General features: G+C 46.8%; 1 long non-coding RNA gene across 1 annotated transcript in view; it reads right to left on the bottom strand.

Moving 5' to 3' along the window:
- LOC120097012 (uncharacterized) overlaps window positions 1-21599 on the bottom strand; it is a 37327-nt gene extending 15728 nt beyond the window's left edge. Inside the window, exons 1-3 of the long non-coding RNA XR_005494032.2 lie at window positions 19948-21599; window positions 4990-5098; window positions 4174-4269 (exon numbers count right to left, since the gene is read on the bottom strand). This is a non-coding gene — a long non-coding RNA (uncharacterized LOC120097012). The remainder of the gene's footprint in view (window positions 1-4173; window positions 4270-4989; window positions 5099-19947) is intronic.
- Window positions 21600-21969: the final 370 nt, after the last annotated feature.

Raw genomic sequence — 21969 nt, 5'->3', positions numbered from 1 at the left:
TCTACCAAGGACTCCCAAGTAAACAGGCAGAGCAACCCTTCTCTCCAAAGCCTCTGTCCTCCGCTGCCTGCCACTCCTTGTCTGACACCCAGGATGCTGGCTTTGAACTCTCAAGCACAATCCTGCCCCAGCCTCCCAAGCTACTGGGATTACAGGCGCGCGCCACCACGCTCGGCCTCCGCTCCTTGTCTAAAAGACTGTTAATGTGTCTGTACTGGTTTTCATTTGCTTAATGTGAGAGTAAGCTTGATTCTTGCATTTCATTGTGCCAGATGATGGGGATCGTCCTGCTTAGTCTTGAGAGCAAATCTGTTTGTGCTCCCCTCAGAGGATCAGGGATTCCAGTAACTGCTATCACTTAACTGTTTCAAAGAGTCTGAGCCCAAAGTCACCTCAGCAGAAGGAAGTGCAGAGATGGGTTTGGGGACTGATCTGAGTGAGATTATCTGAGCCCTTAGTAGTAATCCATTAGACTTCTTCACTGCACAAGAGAGGAACCAGGGCTAACAAAATGGCTCAGTGGGAAAAGGGGATTGGCACCAAGTTTGAGGACCTGAGTTCAATCCCTAGGACTCACATGGTAAAAGGAAAAAACCAATAAACCAATTCTGACAAATTGTATACACACACACACACACACACACACACACACACACACACACACACACAATCAATCAATCAATCAATCAATCAATCAATCAATCAATGTTTTAGTAAGAAAGAAACCAAATCTCTCCACTCAGGACAGTGGGTGTTTAACACTGACGAGGATATACCCGGATGCTTGCTTCTTGGTCTGGGCTTCAGAGCCAGCCCCGCGGCCCCGCCCCTCCCCACCAGTCACCATCTTCCTTTCAGGAGCTCACAGCCCTGGTCCTGGGGCTCTCTGAGCCCGGAGTAAGCTTTACAGCTAATATCCCTCCACCTGCGGGTGCAGCTCGCAGAGGTGTAACATTTGATAAGCTCCATTTAGTTTGGCGGCGCTGCAATGTTTAAATTATTCAAAGACAGATCGCTCCCTCCAGCACAGCCCCGCCCCCAAAGGATTTCTGCTCGGCTGAGTCTGCTAGCAGCACGAGAGGAGCTTCTACCAGCAGGCAGCTTCTCACTGTAAGGCTGAAATCAGTTCCAGTCCTTCCTTCTTCTCCGCCCATCACACCCCATTATTCCCTGCTAATTGCAAGCTTGGTATTCTGGTTAGCTCTCTGGGAACAATGGGAGCTTTGATAACTGGAAAGGTGTACCCCTTTCCCACCTTATTACTCCCACCCCCATCCCCAAACTCCCCACCCCCAAGCCCCTTCCACTGTCCCCAGCTGACTCTGCCTGTCTAGGATTCTGAGGGTCTCACTTGGAAAGCTAAACTCTGGGATGGGAAGAAATCTGAAAATCTGAAGTGTGAGTGGGGGTGGGGTGGGGGGTGTCTTTTTGTTTTGTTTTTGTTTTTCAGTTTTAAAGACAGGGTCTCATGTAGCTCTGGCTGGCCTCAGATTCGATATGGAGCTTAAGGCAAGGTTAGCTTTGAAAGCATGATCTTCTAGCCTCAAGCTCCTGGGCGATGGTGGTGTAGTCAACCCCCCACTAGGCCTGGGGCAACAGGGACAGGCAGCTAGAAAGAGTGGAGTCTTGTCTTTAATTGGTACTGAAAGCTTTGGCCTAAAAATCTAGCATGGTGGTACAGGCTTGTCATCTCAGCACTCAGTAGACTGAGGCAGGAGGATTGCCAGCAATTCAAGGCCAGACTACACTACACAGTGAGACTCTGTCTCAAGCAAACAGGCTCAAAGTAGATACAGCTGTTTGGCAAAGCCATCTGTCACATTGCCTAGGTTGTGCTCAATCTTGACCCCCACACACACCTCTCCCAAATGAGGATGCGACACCCTCGCCCCCAGCACCTGGACCAAACCTCTCCCCTCCCTCATCTGGGCAGTCAGTGCTTAATACAATCAATCTAAATGGCTGGTGTGCAGCTGAGGAAACACTCTCCCAGGGACCCTTTGCCATCCCCACAACCTATTAGCCTAGATTTTGCTTGGTGTTCGCTTAGGACAAATAAAACTAATTGGATAATGGGGGATGGTTCCACAGCTAGGATTGCTCACATGGGTAAGAATGACCAAGTTCTGTGAAAGGCCAGACTGGGTCATGTACAGTGCCTGTAACCCCAGCACTGTGGAGTGTGGAGACAGCAGCGAGTCCAGCTATTGCTGGCTGCCAGTCTAGGTCCAGCTTCAGTGAGAGACCGTGTCCCAAGGGAATAGATTTTGAGAGAACCCAGTGTTTAAATCTGGCACACTCTGTGGGACATGTGTGCCCTACCCTCACCCCCAAGATGTACTACATGCACACGCAAACCAGAACAACTTATGGTAAGATATTTCAGCTCACAAAAACCTAACATCATTTCACCTGGTCCCTGACTTACAAAGGTGGTTGACTCCAGCACTGGAATTTGAATTTAGAAGGAACCAAGGCAGAAAGACTCTTAAGACAATGTACAAGTCCACCCTCGTCTATAGCCTGGCCCAGAAGACCAATGTCAGTCACATAACTGATAGAACAATCTGAAAAGAGCTTCGGGGTAAACAGCTCAGCACCTCTGTGTCCTGACTTCCTTCACGGTGTTGGGCAGCTTCAAGGAAGTCAATCACTAGGGAACCTGAGGACATGAGAACGCCTTGGACAGCTTTTGTAACCTTCTTGGAAACCCGACCACTTTGCAATATATGCAGAAGCCTGGGGTACATGGGACTCTAGCATGAAGAGAGAGCCATGGCAGAAGGACTTGGGGTCTATGAAGTCACTTTCCCAGGGAGCCTGACGGTGAAGCAGGCACCAGATAGTACCTGGGAGCCCAGATTTCTGGCAGCGGTACAGAGTGAGAAGGCAGATGGGGGACAAATGGCAGCAGATAGTTCATAAGAGTCTTTACCCATAAAGCCTAAGGCTCCAGTGAACTTCTAACCTTATGAAATATAGATGCAGTTAACAGTTCCCTGCTTGAGCCACACTTGCTGTCAGGAGGCTCCATGTAATTGGCCCACACAAACTCAGGAGCAGCACCAAGACTAGTTCTTTGAAGAAACCTCAGAGTCTGGCTGACCCAGGCTATGCCATGGAGTCTTCAACCTGCCATGGGACAGAATGGCCCACACCTACACCAATAGGGTCACACCTAGTAATCCTTCCCAAACAGTTCCACTAACCAGGGGCCAAGCATTCAAATATATGAACCTAAGGGGACCATTCTTATTCAAATCACTATACCTAGTAACCAATGACTACCAGGAAGGTCTTGTACCTGGCAGAAATGTCTCCAAGCAAGAGACAATGTAAGAGGAAAACAATCCAGTCAGATAATGAGGCCCTAAACCTGTATCCAGCAGACCCAAGTTCCAAATGGTTCACTAACCAAGGCCACCCATAGCCACACTAACAGGAAGGCCTCCCTGCCTCTGTCCTATGGGTGCTTGTTACTGTTCTAGAGTGAGAACTTCACTGCCTTCCCTATTAATCATGATAAGGATTGTCATCCTGAAAATTGTATGATTAAACTGGTGGGGGGGGGAGGCATGTTCACTCTTGTGTGCACATAGAGGACCTTAGATGTTGTTCCTCAGGTGCTATCCATCTTTTTTTTTTTTTTTAAAGTCTTTAGACTGACCCAAAACTCCTAGAAGGCTAGGCTGACTAGTTAGCTAGCCCCAAGGGATGCCTGGCCTCCCCAGCACTAGGATTACAAATGCAGCTTTTTCTACATGGATTCTGGGATATCAAACTCGGACTCTAATGTTCCGAAAGAGGCAAGCACATGAATGAGCCATCCCAATCCCACTGCAACTTTTACAGAACACTACCAAGAACCATCCAACCTTGCTGCATCTCATCATTACCAGGCCAGCATGGAGTACAACAGGAACTGGATTCATGTATAACCAAGGTGAGTGCAAAGACTCCCCTTCTGCATGACCAAACTTGCCTTTAGCACCAGACTAGAACCCACCCAACATCTCTGCCTTTCCGTCACTCAGTTCAAGTTTGCTTCATGATCGACAACCTAATGTCCTCCCCTCTCCATTTTTTCTCACTCAGGCAGGATGGAATTGTATATTTCTCAATAATTGTATGTTAGTGTATATAATAAAACTGGCATATATTATCCCATCTTACCTGGACTTTTTGGAGAATAAGCCTTGAAAGAGGCCACTCTGATTCGTTGCCTTTCCCAAGATGCTCCAAGCCAAGTTAGTTCTGAGGTGTTTGATTCTGAAATATAAGGAGAATAGAGAGACGTGCCCTATCTCTACCACCACCCCAAGGATGTGGGAGATGTGGGTCCCCAGAGAAGGGTAATGGTGGGAGTGTAGGGCTGTCTCCAGGAAGGGCCCTGAGAATAGCTCCCAGGTATGGCACCCAATGATTCTGTAAAAACTATCAAAGATGGCAAAAGCCAGGTTAGCATGAAAGGGATGCTTGGAGCTCTGGAAGCCATCCCACTATGTCAAGGGTTAGGAAGTGGGGTTCAGAGGTTTAGAGCCAGCAAGTTAAGAGTTGGTATAGAATATGTCTGGTATCAGCATGACTATGTCCTGGATACAGCCCCATGACTTCGCTAATCAAGGAGGTATTGCTGGGCTCCTGGGCTCAGAGACACTGTCCAGAGGCATTTGTTTTAGAGCTCTTAAATGTAGAAATAAGATTGTCTTGCATAAAAATAACTCTTTTCACATTTTCAGTATGACTCAGAGTAAGAAGTGTATCTTTAACCATAGCCGGTATACATGCACAAGAGTGCTTAAGATACAGGAAGCAGAATTCTCACTAGAAGGCTCATCCTGATGACATGCACCATGTTCCAGTTCTCTGCCCGTCTCTTCTGTACCTTTTGTTGTCATTGTTGAAAAGAAAAATCTGCCTTTGTCATTGGACAAGCACTGTATTTCTCAAATGTATATAATAAAAAAGGTATATATCATCCCATCTTACCTGGGCTCTTTGGAGAATTGGACTCATCCAAGAAGCTTTGGAAGAGGCCACCCTGATTCATTGCCTTTTCCAAGGTGCTCCAAGCCAAACTAGTTCTGAGTGTTTGATCCTGAAATATAAGGAAAATAGAGAGAAGTGCCCTATCTCTACCACCACCCCAAGGATGCTAGAGATGTGGGTCACTAGAGAAGGGCAATGGTAGGAGTGTAGGGCCATCTCCAAGAAAGGTCCTGAGAATAAGACTCCTGGCTTCAAGGAGTGATGATGTCCTAAGGAACCTTAGAAGAGATAGCACATTACTAATGAACTATGCTTACTTGTCATCTGGCCTGTCTGGGATGTGACCCCAAGCAGTCTTCTTACCTCCATGGGTCACTCTACTGCATTCCACTATCCAGATTCCAGGTCCAATAGACACGCTCAGCTCAGATGCTGCCCAGTATTAACCTCTGTTAGCAGTAACTTACATGTATTACGTCACTGACACCCCCGAACCCCCCCAGGCAAAAATAGAAAAGCTATCCTTTGGAAAAGCAAGACCAGGTAAGATGGCTCAGTCAGGAAAGTGCTTGACATACAGCATGAGGAGCTAAACTCAAGTCCCCAGCAGCCACAAAAAGTGGTTGGTATCTGCCAGTGATCCAGTGCTAGGGAGGTAGAGACAGGAGGATGCCTAGGGCATACTGGCCAATTTATCTTACCAAATCAATGTGGCCATGTTCCTTAGGAGAGACTGTCATAAAAAGTGGAGAAGAGATTGAAGGGGATTTTGCACACTGACCTCTGGCTTCTGTACATTCATACAGAGAAGGGGAAGAAGGGGAGAGAAGCAAAAGGGGAGGGAGAGAAAGGGAGAGGGAGAAGAGGGGAAGGAGGGGAGGAGAGGAGGGGGAGGGGAGTTGAGGGGAGAAGGGAAGGGGAGAAGGGAGGGAGTAGAGAGAAAAGAAAGAAAGGGAGGAGAGGGGAGGGAGGGGAGGGGAAGGAGGAGAGGGGAGAAGGAAAGGGGAGGGGAGGGGAAGGAGAGGAGGGAGGAGAGGGGAAAGAAAGGGAGGGGAGGGAGGATACAGGAGAGAGGGAAGGGGGAGAGAAGGAAGGAAAGGACAGGGGAAAGAAGGGGAAGGAGAGGAAGGAAGGGAGGGGAAAGAAGGGGAGGGGAGGGAGGAGACAGAAGGGAGGGAAGGGGGAGAGAGAGGAGGTGGAGAAGGGAAGGGAAGGAAAAGGACAGGAAGGAAGAGAAGGGGAGGGAGAGAAAGGACGGGGAGGGGAGGGAGACGAGGGGAAGAAGGGGAAGGGAGGGGAGGAGGAGAAGGGGAGTCGAGGGAAAAAGGAAAGGGGAGGAGAGGGGAGAGAGTAGAGAGAAGAGAAGAGAAGGGAGGAGAGGGGAGGGAGGGGGAGGGGGAGGAGAGGGAGGAGAGGGGAGGGGAGAAGGGAAGGAGAGGGGAAGGGAGGGAGGAGGTGGAGAACGGAAGGGAAGGAAAAGGAGGGGTGGGGAAAGAAGGGACAATCAGACTATATAGATGACTTTCCCAAGGTCACCCATGGCCATTACTGTCAGACCTGGCCTTCTGATGTTCTTTCCACCAGGAACCCCTGTTGTGTGACCCCCAGCATTCTGGTGATCTCCATTCCTGGACACCTGCATCCTTCCTCTCCCACCTTTGGAAACCTCCTTAGTCCTCCAACTCTGCCTGGACCACAAAGGCCCTAAATGGGGGGAATTTCCAATAGTCACTTTACTACAAGGAGGGGCCTCAGCCAGAGCCTGCTTCTATGAAGAGCATGAGCCAACATGCAGCTGTTTACACAGGGGCACAGCTTGCTCAAGAGAAGATGTGCCAAGCCTAGGGCCTCAGCTCTCCCAGGACCTCTCGTCTCATCAGAAAGGACTTCAAAGCTTTCCAGGAAACTTGACCAAAAGGCACTTCTGGTGGCTAAGGCTTCATTAACTGACTGACAGCATCTTCTTCACAAAAAGGACCAGCTGCACTGCATGCACCACAGGATTCTCAGCCTCTACATCTGCACATGCTCACTGGCCATCTATCTGGGGTGATTGTCAGATGTCCCAGGATTTGTTGTAGTTGGGATTAAATGTGGGGAGAGAGGATAAAATTAACAGGCCTTCTATAAATATAACTTCTCTGGTGCTTGTTAAAACTCTGGGGGTCACAGGAAGTCTGTCTTCCAACAGGACCGTGTGGAGTGATCCTGTTTACTTGAGGCGTCTCTCCAAGATCTAGCTTTGCCCCATTAAAACTAAATAAATAATTTCCAGCGAAGCAAGTTTTCAGCCTTCTTTGCCAAAAATTCTGGCAGAAGGGGCCAGCACAGAAGCCTCACAAGCGAACTTGCTATGGAGGCCTCAGGCTTGGTGGGAAGCAGTTTCATGACAGATGGAGCTCAGCTGGTAAACCAACCCTCAGGAAAGGACCCACAGGAGCCACCACGCTGGCCGCCTTTGACAGTTGGCTCCATGGCTTCACATATGTCTGCTCCCCATGAACACCAACTTGAAGGTAGTGTGGTTACTCAGTAGACTCATCTCGTTGAGCCCACACAAATGCAGGAGGCTCACCTAAACTTAACCCTCAGAGAAACTTGAGTAACCTTGCTTTATTTTAGATGTGCATTTGCTCATGAGGTTGTAGTCTGTTTCTTGTTTTACATTTTTAGTGCATTTGTGGAGGGTCACATGGATGCCACAGAACACATGTGAAGATCAGAGGACAGCTGGCCACATCAGTGTTCTCTGCCACCACATGGGTTCTAGGGATCGTGGTCTTCAGGCTTGGGACACTCAGCTTTACCTGCTCAGTCATCTTTTGGGCCTCTATTTCTGTTGTTGTCGATAGAGTCTCCCTGAGTAGCCCACGCTGACCTTCAGTTCACAACTCTCCCATCTCAAGACTCCTGAGTGCTGGGATCATTAGCCCAGCTAAATCGATATCCATTTTACTAGAGGTATGTTGTGTTTGCTCTTTGAAACATCTTATATTAATTTACGATTTGTGGCTTATCTGAGACTCAAATTTAATTGACCATCCTGTTTTGTTGTTGCTATTGTTTCCCATTAGCTTCCCGACCCTCTTCCAAAGGCCCAGTCTGCTGTCCTCTCAGGGAAATCTGATGTCTAACAGGATAAAGACAGTCAGTTAGGAGCTTTGGCAGGAGCTCTGGGGCCTGGTGTATTTTGGACATGAGAAGAATTTGCTGAAAAGGTGCTAATCCGGCCATCTGGTCCCATGAGGAAGCTGTGCCCCTGACTCCTGGGAAGGCTGAGGGCTGGCGCCGTTGCTTACCTCTCACTCCAGGCAATGTGGATCTCACCCCACCAAGATAGGCTACCAGAATAGCTCTTGAGAAACCCAAGAGAGAAGCCACAGTGCCTCCATAAGCCCTGCTGGGCAGCAGAGAGGCAGGAATGGGTAGTGTGGTTGCAGAGGAATGTGAGCATTGGAAACACTCAGTAGCCACAAAGAAAAGTGTTGTACACACAGTATTCTGAGAACCCTGACTGTTACTAGCAGGCTCAAGGGTTCAGGAAGCTTTTGGGGCCAAATATCACTGGAGAGAAAACCATCAAAAGACCAGAGGAGAGTCTGTCGGGCAAGTAACAGGTAGGACTTCATGGGGGAGTGTGCTCTTGAAATCCAGGACTTTATGGGGGAGTGTGCTCCTGAAATCCAGGGAGCCCTGCTGGAGAGAAGCCTGTCTTCTTTCTTCTGGTTTACAATCAACTTAATCTACTAAGCACTATGGTGTCCCAGAAACTGGACTAGAGGGTAGACTTTGGTGAAAACAGGGCATAGACCCTGGGGGTATTCTCTCATTGTGTGTCAGAAGGAAGACCCACTGTGGCCTGGGAAGGCCTGTGGGGGGCTTCTAGAGAGAGATGCTGGAACAGAGTTATAATGTGTAGGTAGTTAGAAACAGGAGGAAACTATTCAGACATGACACAGAGATGACAAAGTAACGTGGCATGTTCTAGAACCCATGGAAGTTCTGGACAACAGTGAAGAGGCATGGGGAGTCCAACATGGAGAGCTTAAGGCTACTTGCACTCTGAGCCCTCTTGCAGTCACTGAGGATCAGAACATAGCTGGATGATCCTGGACAATCCTGATAAACTTACTTGTGGTAGAGAATAGCCGGGAGCAGGTTAGCCAGAGAGGCTGAGAAGGTAAATTCCAAAGCCCTTGGGGCTAAAGGAAGGGACAATGAAAGGCAATGTTGGAGGATTCTAGGACTCAATGACAGATACAACTGGAGGGCAAGAGCGAGTGGTAAGGATCTGGAAAATGACCAGAGAAAGATCAATGCCGATGTGCTTGATGCAGAGAAAGAGCCAGCACAGGTTGGGATAAGATGTATAAGTCAGCTACAGCTGCTGTAACAAACACCACTGATCTTCAGTATCAGAATGGACAGTGAGGGGAAGGGGGGGAGGGGTGGCAGGGGTGTGATGGTGCACACCTTTAATCCCAGCACTTACAAGGCAGAGGCAGGTGACTCTGAGTTTGAGGCCAGCCTGGTGCACAGAGTGAGTTCTAGGATGGCCAGAGCTACGGAGAGAAACTATCTCAAACAAAACAACAACAACAACAACAGCAACACCTGTGAGGGTAGAATTGCCTGGAACCATAACAGGAAGGAGTAAATTGAACATCTTCTAGGCACACCCAGGAGCTATCGAATTTTACTGATTAATAGACCCTGACTTCATAGGCAAGAAGACAGTAGCTACTTCCCACAGACCAGGCGGCCAGCTGCTCCTCTTGGCCAGAAAAGAAGAAACACCCATCTGTCGAGTACTGACAACTATTCAGTGGTTGCTTCATACATGGCAAGCCATTTTGCCTCACAGTGACACTGTACTAGCTACTGCTATCTTTGTCATACAGACCCTGAAGGTCAGAGATATCAAGACTTAGCCCAAACCCACTACCAGAGCCTCTCCTGTACTTGAACATGCTAACTAGAGAAGCCCAGTGCTCCCTAGAAGGACCCTGTCTTTTCTGGGAGAGATTTGGCTTGATATCGCCATAGCTTGAACTAAATAGGCCTGCCTCCGTCTCTCCAGGGACATGCCCTGGGAGCAACAAGTAGCCTACAGGACACTGGAGCCTCCAGTCAATATTTGCCCAGTAATTCAGGCAGGTAATAAACAGCTTACAGGTAGCCTCCCGTGTACCACACAAGCTTCCTCAACTGGAGAACTGGGCCCAGCCCATGTCAGCCGAATCTAGAGATTCTAGACCCATGTATCTTAAATGCCCAGGAAAGCCTTGAGTGCCCTGGACCCTGGATACATCCAGAGCAGCTGAGGTGGGTCTCAGGCACTAACATTCTACAGAGGTCTTTACACACAGCCATGCCTGGACTAAACCTATTGTCACAGGTATGGTAAACACTCTCCATTGTTCTTCAACCCAAGAACCAGATGAGGGTTATGGCATTCAGCCAGAGCTCCTCAGCTACAGGCTCCTTTCTCCACTGACCCATGCACATGGACACACGACCTCAGGGACAGGTTGCTACTGGGGTGCATTCATGTGTGCTCACACACATTCTTCACAAGCCTCCGAGGACAATGCTCCTGGCCTGGGCAAGCCTCTGTGGCTGGGGAGCCAAGGCCAATTGCTGCAGTTTTCCCATACCACCCACACCACATCAGCACCTCTCTGGGAAGAGTGACACCTGTGCTCACCAGCCAGGCGAGGGGAAAGGGGCGGGTGCGTCTCCCTCTACCTCTTTCCTGAATGAGGAAACCAAGGCCCAAGAGGGGTTAAGGTAGGGCTCAGGGTGAGCATCCAAGGCACTGGTGGCAGAGGTAGAGTATGAGCCATATCTCTAATGAGAGTCACATCTGGCACACTTCTGAGGATGTCAGATGTGTTCCCAAAGTAAACCCCAGCTAGGGGGAGCAATTGGGGCTTTCCCCCAATTTTAGATGCAAGGAAACAAAATGAGCACTTTCTATTCCCCCTTTAAAAGCTATGCTAAGGCATATGTCTATGTTACACCATGTAAACCATTCACACAGAAAGCTCATGAGCTCTACAGGCGTAGCCAATGCTACACAGCCATCCCCCTCCCCCACTATGCTGCCACAGTGCTGCCAACTGGAAATTAACTCCTCCGGGTCCTGCCAATCCCCATTCTACTTCATCTCTCTGAACTAATAGCTTTAAGGACATCACATAAGTGGACCTACACAGTACTTATCCCCTTGTGACTGGTGTATGTCACTTAGCACAGTATCGAGATTTGTCCATGGTGAGCATGTGCCTGAGTTTCCTTCCTCCCTACAAAGCTAGAAACAGGCCATGATGTAGAATGTTTTGTTTGCCTCTCAATCAACCATTCTTGGGTACTTGACTTGGCTATCGGGGACAATGCTGCTGTGAAAATGGCGTCAAAGCCTCTTCAAGACTCTGCTTTCAATTCTTTTGGACACAGACCCAGCCAGCTGTTTGGTCAAATGACAGTTCTAAGTTTACTATTTTTGTATTTGTGTATCTGGTTGTCAGTGTAAGAGAACATGTGTACGTGTGGGTGTGCATGCACCTAACTACATGTGTCAGACACCACCCATCATTTTTTACTGACCTGGAGCTCATCAAGTAGGGCAGGCTGACTAGACAGTGAACCCTGGGGACCTACGTGTCTCTACCTCCCTGCACCAAGATCACAAGCGTGCATCACCGTACCTGGCTTTTTCATTTTCTTTTCCTTCTTTAAAAAACATCAGTTCTGGGGCTGGGGACTTAGCTCAGTGGTAGAGCGCTTACCTAGGAAGCGCAAGGCCCTGGGTTCAGTCCCCAGCTCCGAAAAAAAGAACCAAAAAAAAAAAAAAATCAGTTCTAGGAATTGAACTCATGTCCTCAGGCTTACAAGACAAGCACTTTACTGACTGAGCCATTTCCCTGCCCTGACTTACTATTTAAGGAACTCTCATCAGTTTTCCAAAGCAGTTGTACCATTTCGTCTTCCCGTCAACACTGCCTGGGGTTCAGATTTGTCTACTCACTTCTGGCTTTAGTATGTACAAATGGGCATGGTGTACCCCCATTTGTGCATTTGCAGTTTTAATTTTCATCCCCCAAATAATCAGTGAAATGCAGCACCTTTCTTAGGCTTCTTGGCCACCTCTATACCTTATTTGCAGAAATGTGGAATGCAGAGGCTTTAAGCAACTTGACCAAGGCTATGGAGCTAGCTAACTATCAAGGCTGGGTTCCAACCTGCATTTGCATGAACTTGCTCTCAACCACTAGCCCTGGGCTTATCCATGTGAGGTCTTATACATGTGAGGTTCTCAGTGTCAGCTAAACTACCTTCATTACAGATACTTTACAACCATGGATCTAATTGCTGCTATTACTTCATTTGACACTAATGCTGGTTACCTCCATTGACAACACTGCTGCTGTTACTGCCAATGTTACTGCTACTGTTACTACTTTTGCATTACTGCAGCAGCTTTGACTGTTTCTGCAAGCCTTCCCAAGGTGGGAGTCAGCCAGTTTTCTCACAGCAGACAGCAAGCTCACCACTATGAACTTGGGCATTGAACATCTTCTTAGCAGAAGGAGAAAAAGATCAAGGAACACATCAGGCAGCTCACCCCCACCTGTAATTCTGGCACCAAGGTATCTGACTCCCTCTTCTGACCTTCTATCATGCATGTACATACACACACACACACACACACACACACACACACACACACACACACAATCACGCACATGCATGCACCAGCACATACAGGCATACACACACAGAATTATACACATTGTCTTAGTTAGGGTTTTACTGCTGTGAACAGACACCATGACCAAGGCTACTCCTATAAAGGACAATATTTAATTGGGGCTGGCTTATAGGTTCAGATGTTCAGTCCATTATCATCAAGGCAGGAGCATGGCAACATCCAGGCAGACATGGTACAAGAGGAGCTGAGAATTCTCTATCTTCATCTGAAAGCTGCTAGCAGAATACTGGCTTCCAGGCAGCTAGAATGAGGGTCTTATAGCCCACACCACAGTGACACACCTACTCCAACAGGGCCATGCCTTTTAATAGTGCCACTCCCTGGACCAAGCCTACACAAACCATCACACACATACATCAATAGTAACATAAACCTTTAAAAAATAATTAAAGGGGGTTAGAGAGATGGTTCAGTGGTTAAAATAACATGCTGCTCTTGCAGAGGACCTGAGTTCAGTTCCCAGAACCCACACGGTGGCTCACAATCACCATGCTCCTGGGAATCCTCTGCTGTCTTCTGGCCTGCAAAGACACTGCACATATGTGGCACACATGCACACATGCAGACACTCACACACATAAAAATAATGTGTCAGGATTGTCAGGATGCTGTCCTGCTGAGCCATCCCAAAACTTCTCTGACAAGGTCTTCCTTGCTGACTCTATCCCAGACTCTGGAACAGAATGTTGCTGAACCAGGTCCCCGGAACTGACACAGGTGTTCCCCTTAGCCATGTGCTGGGAGAGGGTGAGACAAAGGGAACGAGTTTGAGGCAGGACTGAGACAAATGGAGCCGGAGTGTCCTTGGGAAGAGAACAGAAGTGAAGCAGTGAGAAGCAGCCAGATTCATTTCCTTAGGGACGTTACATGCATCACCCCCCTAGCAGCTGTGCACTCTCCCAGTCAGGATATCTGTAAAGTAACAGCTCAGTTCTGTTGAGCACTGAGTGTACACCCCACTCATTCGGGTCCTACAGTGTCTCCTTGAATCCTTGCAGGAATCCCTAAGGCCGATCATCGTTGTCCTCCCCCTTTAAAGGAACACAACTAAATGGACGGTGAAATGGACAGCGAGAATCTGGGAACCGACAGTTCAACCTAGAGCCTAAACTCTTCACTGGAGAGCTATGAGGCATCCTCACCTCCAGTCCCAGACCCAGAACATAACTGTGACACCAACCTCTGTCCGCATACCAGAGGTAGAGCTTTCAACCCACTCAGGGCCTTGGCCTTCACACTAAACTCCAAGCATCGCCCCAAGGCCATCATCCTGCTACACACCCCAGGGACGATGAAAGCCCATTCTGCCTTATTCCTAGTGCTTCTACTCCCAAGGGTCCTACCAAGTGTTCCAGCCCACATTTGTCCTAGCAGCCAACCTATGTCAGGCACATGGGAAGCAGCTCCTGGTCTAAGTAGCTCTTTCCAGTCTCCAGTACCACCTCTGTTATCTCTCTTTCTTCTCCAAATCACCTTCTGGGTCTCTTTTTCCCTCCCTAGCCTTGGCTTGTGGAGGCTGCAGCAGCCAAGTGCAGAGCAGAGTATATAATAAAGTGGAAGGAATTTGGAGTTTCTAGGCAACCTAGCCAGGAGGAGATAAAGAGCAGGGAGGAGTAAGGACAGCCAGAGTGCTAAAGAAAGAAAAGACAGCTCGCAGCTGGAGGGACTCTGTGCAAAACTCCCTGCAGTGGCCAAGGAACCACAGGATTAGCACGGCCGGCTGGTACTCCATGTAAATACACTCTCTGGACTGGGGATGTAACTCAGTTGGGAGAGAGCTTGCCTATGTGCATGAAGTGCTCCGTCCCCAGTACTGCAGAAACCCCCGTGGTGTACACACCTGCAGTCCCAGCACTGAGAAGGTGCAGGCAGAAGAATCAGAACTTCAAGAGTGTACTAAAAACACTTGAGAGCCTAACTCTAAACAACTGAATAAACACAAACGAGCAAACAAGTGTGCTCACCGAGCAGCCACCTTGCTCTGAGAGGCAGACGTCCCCTTTCTTTGCCCTGACCTTGGACACCCATAAGCCTTGTCTTGATGCTATGAGATACAGAGGAAAATGGTGCTGTTGACAGGCTGCAGAGGGAACAGCAGCTTACTGGAACAAAAAACAAAAACAAAACAAACAAACAAAAACCTGGAAGGAGCCAAAGCTAATGGACCCAGGGCCCAGTGACATCTGCACAGAGGATGCTGGCGGGGGTGGGAGGGATGCCACAGAGCCCCATCCAGGGCTTGAGTTAAGGGATTCAGTCACATGTTGAAGAAACTAGAGGGACCAAGAGCCTTTCCACTTCACAGGGGAGGCAATGGGAACCTCTAACTACCCTGCTGCAAACCATTTCATCTGCTCCAGGAAGAACAAACTCTGGGTCCTTCCTGGTCTGCTCCACTGGCCCCTCCACCAATCAGATTCTTGCCTTGGTCGGCCTTCCACTTGTCCCCTCCTCACCCTAGGAAGAGAGCCTTCTCCGTGTCACTCTGGAGGGAATCTATACCAACCATCTGAGAAGATTCTTTCTGGACCCAGATTCCAGATCCTCAAACCTCCCTCCAGCTCCCAGTGTCTCTTGACTGATTCCAGCAACAGGGGGCCAAGCCCAACCTTGAGAGGTATTACCCCTCCAGCACTCCCAATTCCCACATGACTCCTAGAGACCAGATGTTTCATGTCATAGAAAATAAACATCTAGATGATTTAATACTTCCTGCCACGTCTCATTTGGCTTCTGGCACAGAACTGGTTGGAGGTCACCCTGCCCCTTAAGCCTGGGCCAGGGCACCTGTCCTGGCCCAGTATGGCCGCTGATGACCACTGATCCTGGCCGCCACTCGGTGAGAGTGGCATGGTCATGGCTGTCAGAGACTTCCACACCTATGGGTGATTTGCTAAAATAGCTCTGCCCATCAGTAAGCTAGGGGTTTGCAGCAATAGTTATAAGCCAGTTCCAAAGAGGCTCCCCACACATGAAGGCCATCCTGGAAAGAACAGGGATTTAGGTCTAAGAGGCCCCAGGAAGATGTCTAATCTGTGCCAAGATTCCAAGGCTGAAGGACATCCGCCCTCTTCTTAAAATCCTGAGGGAAAGAAAGGAATTCTGTGTGCATTTCCGACACTTTACCAACAAGAAACACTGGCTGGGTGCAGGGGAGATAAGAGAGAGCCAGTGCCTGCTACGTGCCTGGGTGTCAAATGCCATGACTCATATACAATTCACACGACAGTGGATGTGCCAGATCACAATGGCTTGGTGACATTTTAATGGTCGTAACAACTTAATGCCATACCTTCCTCTTTTGCCTGGGATGAAGCGGGTATGAATACACCTATTGCTTGTGTAACTCAAAATGCCACGTCAAGCAACTGACCTGTGCCATCTAGGTAACTACTCCACGATGTTCATGTATCCATGACATCTAGCGATGTCATCCTCAGACCACGCCTCTACCTCATGCATTGTTGCGTTTTGGAGTGTTTTGTTTGGTTTCAGGCAAAGGCTCACACATTGCATGTTTACCTTGAGTTTCTACATAGCTGAGGATGACACTGAACTTCTGATCCTCCTACCCCCATCTCCAAAGTGCTTGGATTGCAGACGCATACCACCACACCAACTTTACGTGGTACTGAAGATTGTAGCGCTTGTGCACGGTAGGTAAGCATGTTACCAGCTGGATTACATCCCAAGTCCTCATGGTGGCATTTTACATTCCAAACTCTTGAGACCCTGAGGGTATGCCTACAATATACTAATATCATTGTGCAGATCAGGATGCGAAGTCTCCTGTCTTTGAAGCATGTGGGTGGCTACACATGTGTTGGGCTCTGCACAACACCTGGCTGGTTGAGAACTGAACCTGCTGCAGGTTCCTCTTTGCTGTGACTCAGAAGGCCCTGGGAAGGCTGAATCCTATAGCAGCTTTCTCCCTTCCCCCTGAAGTGAGCAGGCTCTAGTGGGGAGACTATTACTCTGGGGAGAAAATGTAGAAACAATGGATTATCTAGCTTTATGTTCCATGGTAACAGGATGCCTGGCTTCCAGTCAACAATCATCCATCTACCCATACATCCATCCATTTACCATCCTTCTATACACACACACACACACACACACACACACACACACACACACACACACACCCTATGCAAATGAATAAATAAATAAATGTAATTTTAAAACAGTCATTTTAACCACTTTTATTTATCTTATTCTAATTGATGTGTATAGGTGTTTTGCCTGTGTGTATATCTGTATGCTATGTCCATGGAGGCCAGAGATGGCACCAGATCCCCTGGAGGTGCATATAGTTGTGATCTGCCATGTGGGTGCTGGGAATCAAACCTAGGTCTTCTGGAAGGACAGCCAGTGCTCTTAAGAAATGAACCATTTCCGAAGACCATTTTAAGCCACTTTTAGAGCATGTGATTCTATGGCAGCAAGTACCCTGGCATTATTGTAGAAATATTGCCACCATCTAGCTCCAAAACCTTCCATCTGTCCCCATTAGGCACCAATAACATTAAGGATGCTTGAACAGTATAAATGGAGTCCTGTTAATTTGTATTTACGTAAAATCATATATGAGGGTATGTGTATACATGAAGCTGGTCTTTACTACTTTGTGAGCTCTTCTTTTTCCTACTCAGAAATACCTGAGGGTACTGTAGGCATACCCTCAGGGTCCTCCCCCCACCATGTTTCACCCCATATCACTAGATAGGAAAGAAGGAGAGAGAGAGAGAGAGAGAGAGAGAGAGAGAGAGAGAGAGAGAGAGAGAGAGTGAAATAGAGATCACTGAGTCTAATTTCTTTCTTCTTATTTCTTCTTTGAGTGCAACTACTAACAAACCACAACCAACCTCTCTAAATGACCAATGACCAGCAAACTCACCTCTCAGGGCCCTAGCATTTATATACTCTCTGACAAGTTCCCAGAATTCCAAATGTCACACAACTGTAGGAACTATCTCAGCTAGAAAACCACGCCAGTGCTAAACCACAAGGTAAATCATAGTCAGCTGCTGTGGGTAATCCCCACACCTGGGATAAAAATAATAGTTCTGTGGTTTTAAAGAAACCAAAATTCTAGAATTCTCACTATATTTTCCCCACCCTCTACCCCTTCTGTTTTAAGTCATTAATTGTGCTGTGTGCACTGGGAAATTATAAAGAGACATTTTCAATGAAATAAGCACTTCTCAGGTCAGCGACTAAGATTTCCATGAGACCTCTCCTGCTTAATTCTAATTTTCTAATTCTAAAATTTATCACTTTTGATGGTATCCATAGCTTTTCATTTCCGATAGATATACAAGCAAATCCGTGTTCCCAATGCAAAACTTTAGCTGGCTTCCATTCTGATCCTAACACACCTTTAGTACACAGGACGGTATAATTCCACAGTTTTTTCTGTAGCAGTGTCTCTCAGCTACTGTTGTTCCTTCCTCCTGAGCATTCAGAAAAGGCCACTTCCCGATGGTGAGAAATTACCTTGACTATCTCTTTTGGGTCTGCATTCCTGAATCCAATCACAACCTTTACTACATTCCATACACATCCCAGGGAGCGTAGGCGTTTTCTCTGTTTGAGATTCAGGGAAACCAGTGCCTTTAGAGATGGCTTGTTCAATTTTGGGGGCACAAAGTACTGTATTTCGTGCAGTTAACACACTGAATATTTTGAGATATGAGGCTTTTGATTTGGTCACAGTTTCTTTGCCAATGACTGTATTTCCCACAATTGAAGTACAGGGAATTTTGATTTCAGAGATTTCTACCTAGTGCTTGACTTATTAGCATGATACACATTAGAACCAATACCAGCTTTATCGCTTATCCATTTGTCCATAGGTGCTTCTTGTCACCTTTATGGTCTAATACCTTTTTTACATTCAGTATTTGCATTTTCAAACACCAAAGGTCTCTATAAATAACTGCCTTATGACAAGGTCTGATATGACTTTGTTCACTGCTAAGACAAATTTTTGCAAAAAAAAAAGAAAAAATCAGTGAAGGTTTCTCCAGAGCCTTATATAATCTTTGTAAACAAAGTGGGCTTTTTCCTAGGGTCCTCAACTTTGTCTCAAACTCTTAAAGCCACCGAGCAACATTGTTTTATAATAACTGCATCAAATTGAATCTGTTCTTGTATATCAAACTACTGCCTTTCACCCAGTAACTAATCTTTTACTATATTCATGCCTCTCACATTTTTCATTGTTCAATATTTGAGACTTCTTCCCTTCACCATGTTAACCACTGCAACTGGAGACTGGCTTCTAATACAGCTGTTACCAATCCCCTTCAGTCTTGGGGAATAATTAATCCTAATTTGAGGGGGCTGGGGATTTAGCTCAGTGGTAGAGCACTTACCTAGGAAGCACAAGGCCCTGGGTTCGGTCCCCAGCTCCGAAAAAAAGAACCAAAAAAAAAAAAATCCTAATTTGAGTACCCAGTTATTTAGAATTTGTTTCACATAAGGCGAGTGCAGCTCATATGAAACCATAGCCTCTTTAAAATGCCTTAGGTCTATGATTTCTGTAGTACACCGTTCTATCTCATTATAACTTTGTTCCGTGCCATTAGCAGGCATAGGCTGACTACTAGGAAAGCTGATGGTGAGCTCATAACCCAGGGCCACTCCTCCTCCCACACTGGCTGCAAGATTGGTTTGAGATTAACCCTCTCTCTTGAAACTGGCTATTTCGTCAAATTGTCCTCCCATTTTTTTCAGCTTTTCTCTAACCTGACTGCCCTCCAGCACAGTTTCTTTCCTTCTTTCCTCCTGCAGAAAACTCCTGTTCTTGTTCTCTTGCTCAGTCACTGGCACTGAGCCTTTTTGCTCTCTCTTTTCTTGACTCCCAAGAGCTTCCACTTCTGCCTGCAACCTCTTCAGCAGCACTGCCAACTCTGCAACCCTTTCAGAGAAGAGAAAGTAGTGTGAAACCTTTCATTTTCCCATTTCAGCCATTTTTCAGTTCTCAATCCCCTCCATTTCTACTTGCAATTTTTCCAAATGCTTAGCTATTCTTCCAACATTTTTTGGAACAGAATATACAAAGAAAGAAAAGAAAAATAAGAAAATCCCCTCTGGAACAAAGCAAGAGATATCCCAATGATAGAAACTGAAACAATTTTTTGCTGGCCATTTGAAAAAAAAGCCATTTCTTAATTACTTACCATTTCCTCTACAGCATTTGAAATCAGATTTCCCATGTTGAGTCTTAACTTCTGAGCTCCACATTGAGATGCCACTTGTAGCTTGTCTTTGCTATTTTGTGGATTCTTTTTGTTCTCACCTGTATCCCCCTGTACAGAAAGAAGGATTGAAGGGAGAGAAGAAATAGGAAAATCCCTGAACCTAATTTCTTTCTTCTTGTTTCTTCTTTAAGCACAACTACCAACAAACCACAACCAACCTCCCTAAAAGACCACCAACTACCAACCCTGCCTCTCGAAGCCCTAACATTTATACATCCTCTGAAAAGTTCCCAGAGTTCCAAATGTCACCCAATCACAGAAATTATCTGCAGCTGGCAAAGCCATGCCTCTGCTTGAGCATGAGGCAAATCATAGTCTGATACTGCAGACAGTTGAAGCAGCACCACAGCACAAACCTGGGATTAAAACAAAAACATATGCTTATAATATTTCTGTGTTTTTAAAGAAACCAAAATTCCAGAACATCACTACATATACATATGTACATAATTTAAATAAAATTATGCCACTTGGACCATAATGCTCCCCGGAAGAGCCATAGGCTATCTGAAACAAACAAATAAACAAACCAGCACAAGGCATGAAAAACCTCCTTTTGAGGTATTGGTCAGGGTAATCCAAGAGACTTTTAAAATAATACAGACTATTGCTGTTGCTTCCCAGAAGTTGAAGGTAAGTCTCTATTGCCTGTTGTTAAATATCGCACACACTTTGGACATAAGACTCAGAGGATTCAAGCTGGATCTGTCCCGAAAACCTCCTCCCTGAAGACTAGCTTTCATAGTATCAGACGGTTCCATGCAAGCCACCAAGGGAAGAAAGTGATCAATAGTCCCCCATAACTGTGATGAGTGTGAACCACCACAGTGACTATTATGGCAAGATATCCCAAAAGGTGCAATCATGGTGCTTACATCTTGGCAGCAACCAACTGCTGTCTAAATGGACTTAACGCTCACTAAGTTAGAGGAAAACCATGTCATGTAATGGAAACCTAGCCAAATACCTGTAACTAGTAAGGTTATGGATCTTAGAGAAGATCCTACTAGTATCACTTCCTTAAACCAGTATAATTTCTAATTGCCCTCTAAGGACTTCTCATACCCACAGAGAAGTATACCATCCAACCCTCATCAAAGAAGCTTCTCTTTTGCCTGGCATAGAGGCACACGCCTTTAATCCCAGCATTTTGGAGGCAGAGACAAGAGGACCTCTAACTTTGAGGCCAGCCTGGTCTACAGAATGAATTCCAGGACAGCCAGGGCTACATACAAAAACTATGTCTAGGAAAAAAATGGCCAAAATTCAGGGATAACTGACTGTGGAGCACCCATTTCTAGCTGATTCAACACAATTCCTACACCTACTGTCCAGAAAGCATCACAGAAAAGGGGAGGCAAGAGTAAGTAAGCAAGGGCCAGGAAGTCTGCTGCTGGACTGAAGGTCTATTTGTGACAGGGAAGCTACATGCAAAAACTCTCAACAACACCGCTGCTTAAGCAAGACCTGAGCAGTAATAGTATCTGATGACGTGCCAACATGGATGATGGGAATTTCATGAGACCTCACCCACCCCAGACTAAGCAATTAATTACTGCTGAGAGAGGCAGTATTAGTCTTCCCCAGGAATGAGCACCCTAATTCATTATCCAAAACACAGTGGTCAGCCCTAAAAGCATATACATATAAGCCACAGTAAACAGACTCCACAGTATTTGTATATTTTATGTATTTTTTATAATGTGTGTGTGTGCGCGCGCGCGCGCGCGCGTGTGTGTGTGTGTGTGTGTGTGTGTGTGTGTGTGTGTGTGTGTAACACTAATAATTAAAGAAAAGGAGGCCATGAATTTGAAAGGGCATGGGAGTGGCTGAATGGAGGAGGGCTAAATGATATAATATTTTGATTAAAAATGAAAAGAAAATACCAACTATCCATTCTCTAATTTGGGAACACAGTATTCTATTTGGTTTTATGAGTTT

Source organism: Rattus norvegicus, chromosome 15 (assembly GCF_036323735.1).
Source record: "Rattus norvegicus strain BN/NHsdMcwi chromosome 15, GRCr8, whole genome shotgun sequence".
NCBI classification, from domain to species: Eukaryota; Metazoa; Chordata; class Mammalia; order Rodentia; family Muridae; genus Rattus; species Rattus norvegicus.
This window is presented reverse-complemented; position numbering and strand designations above follow the sequence as displayed.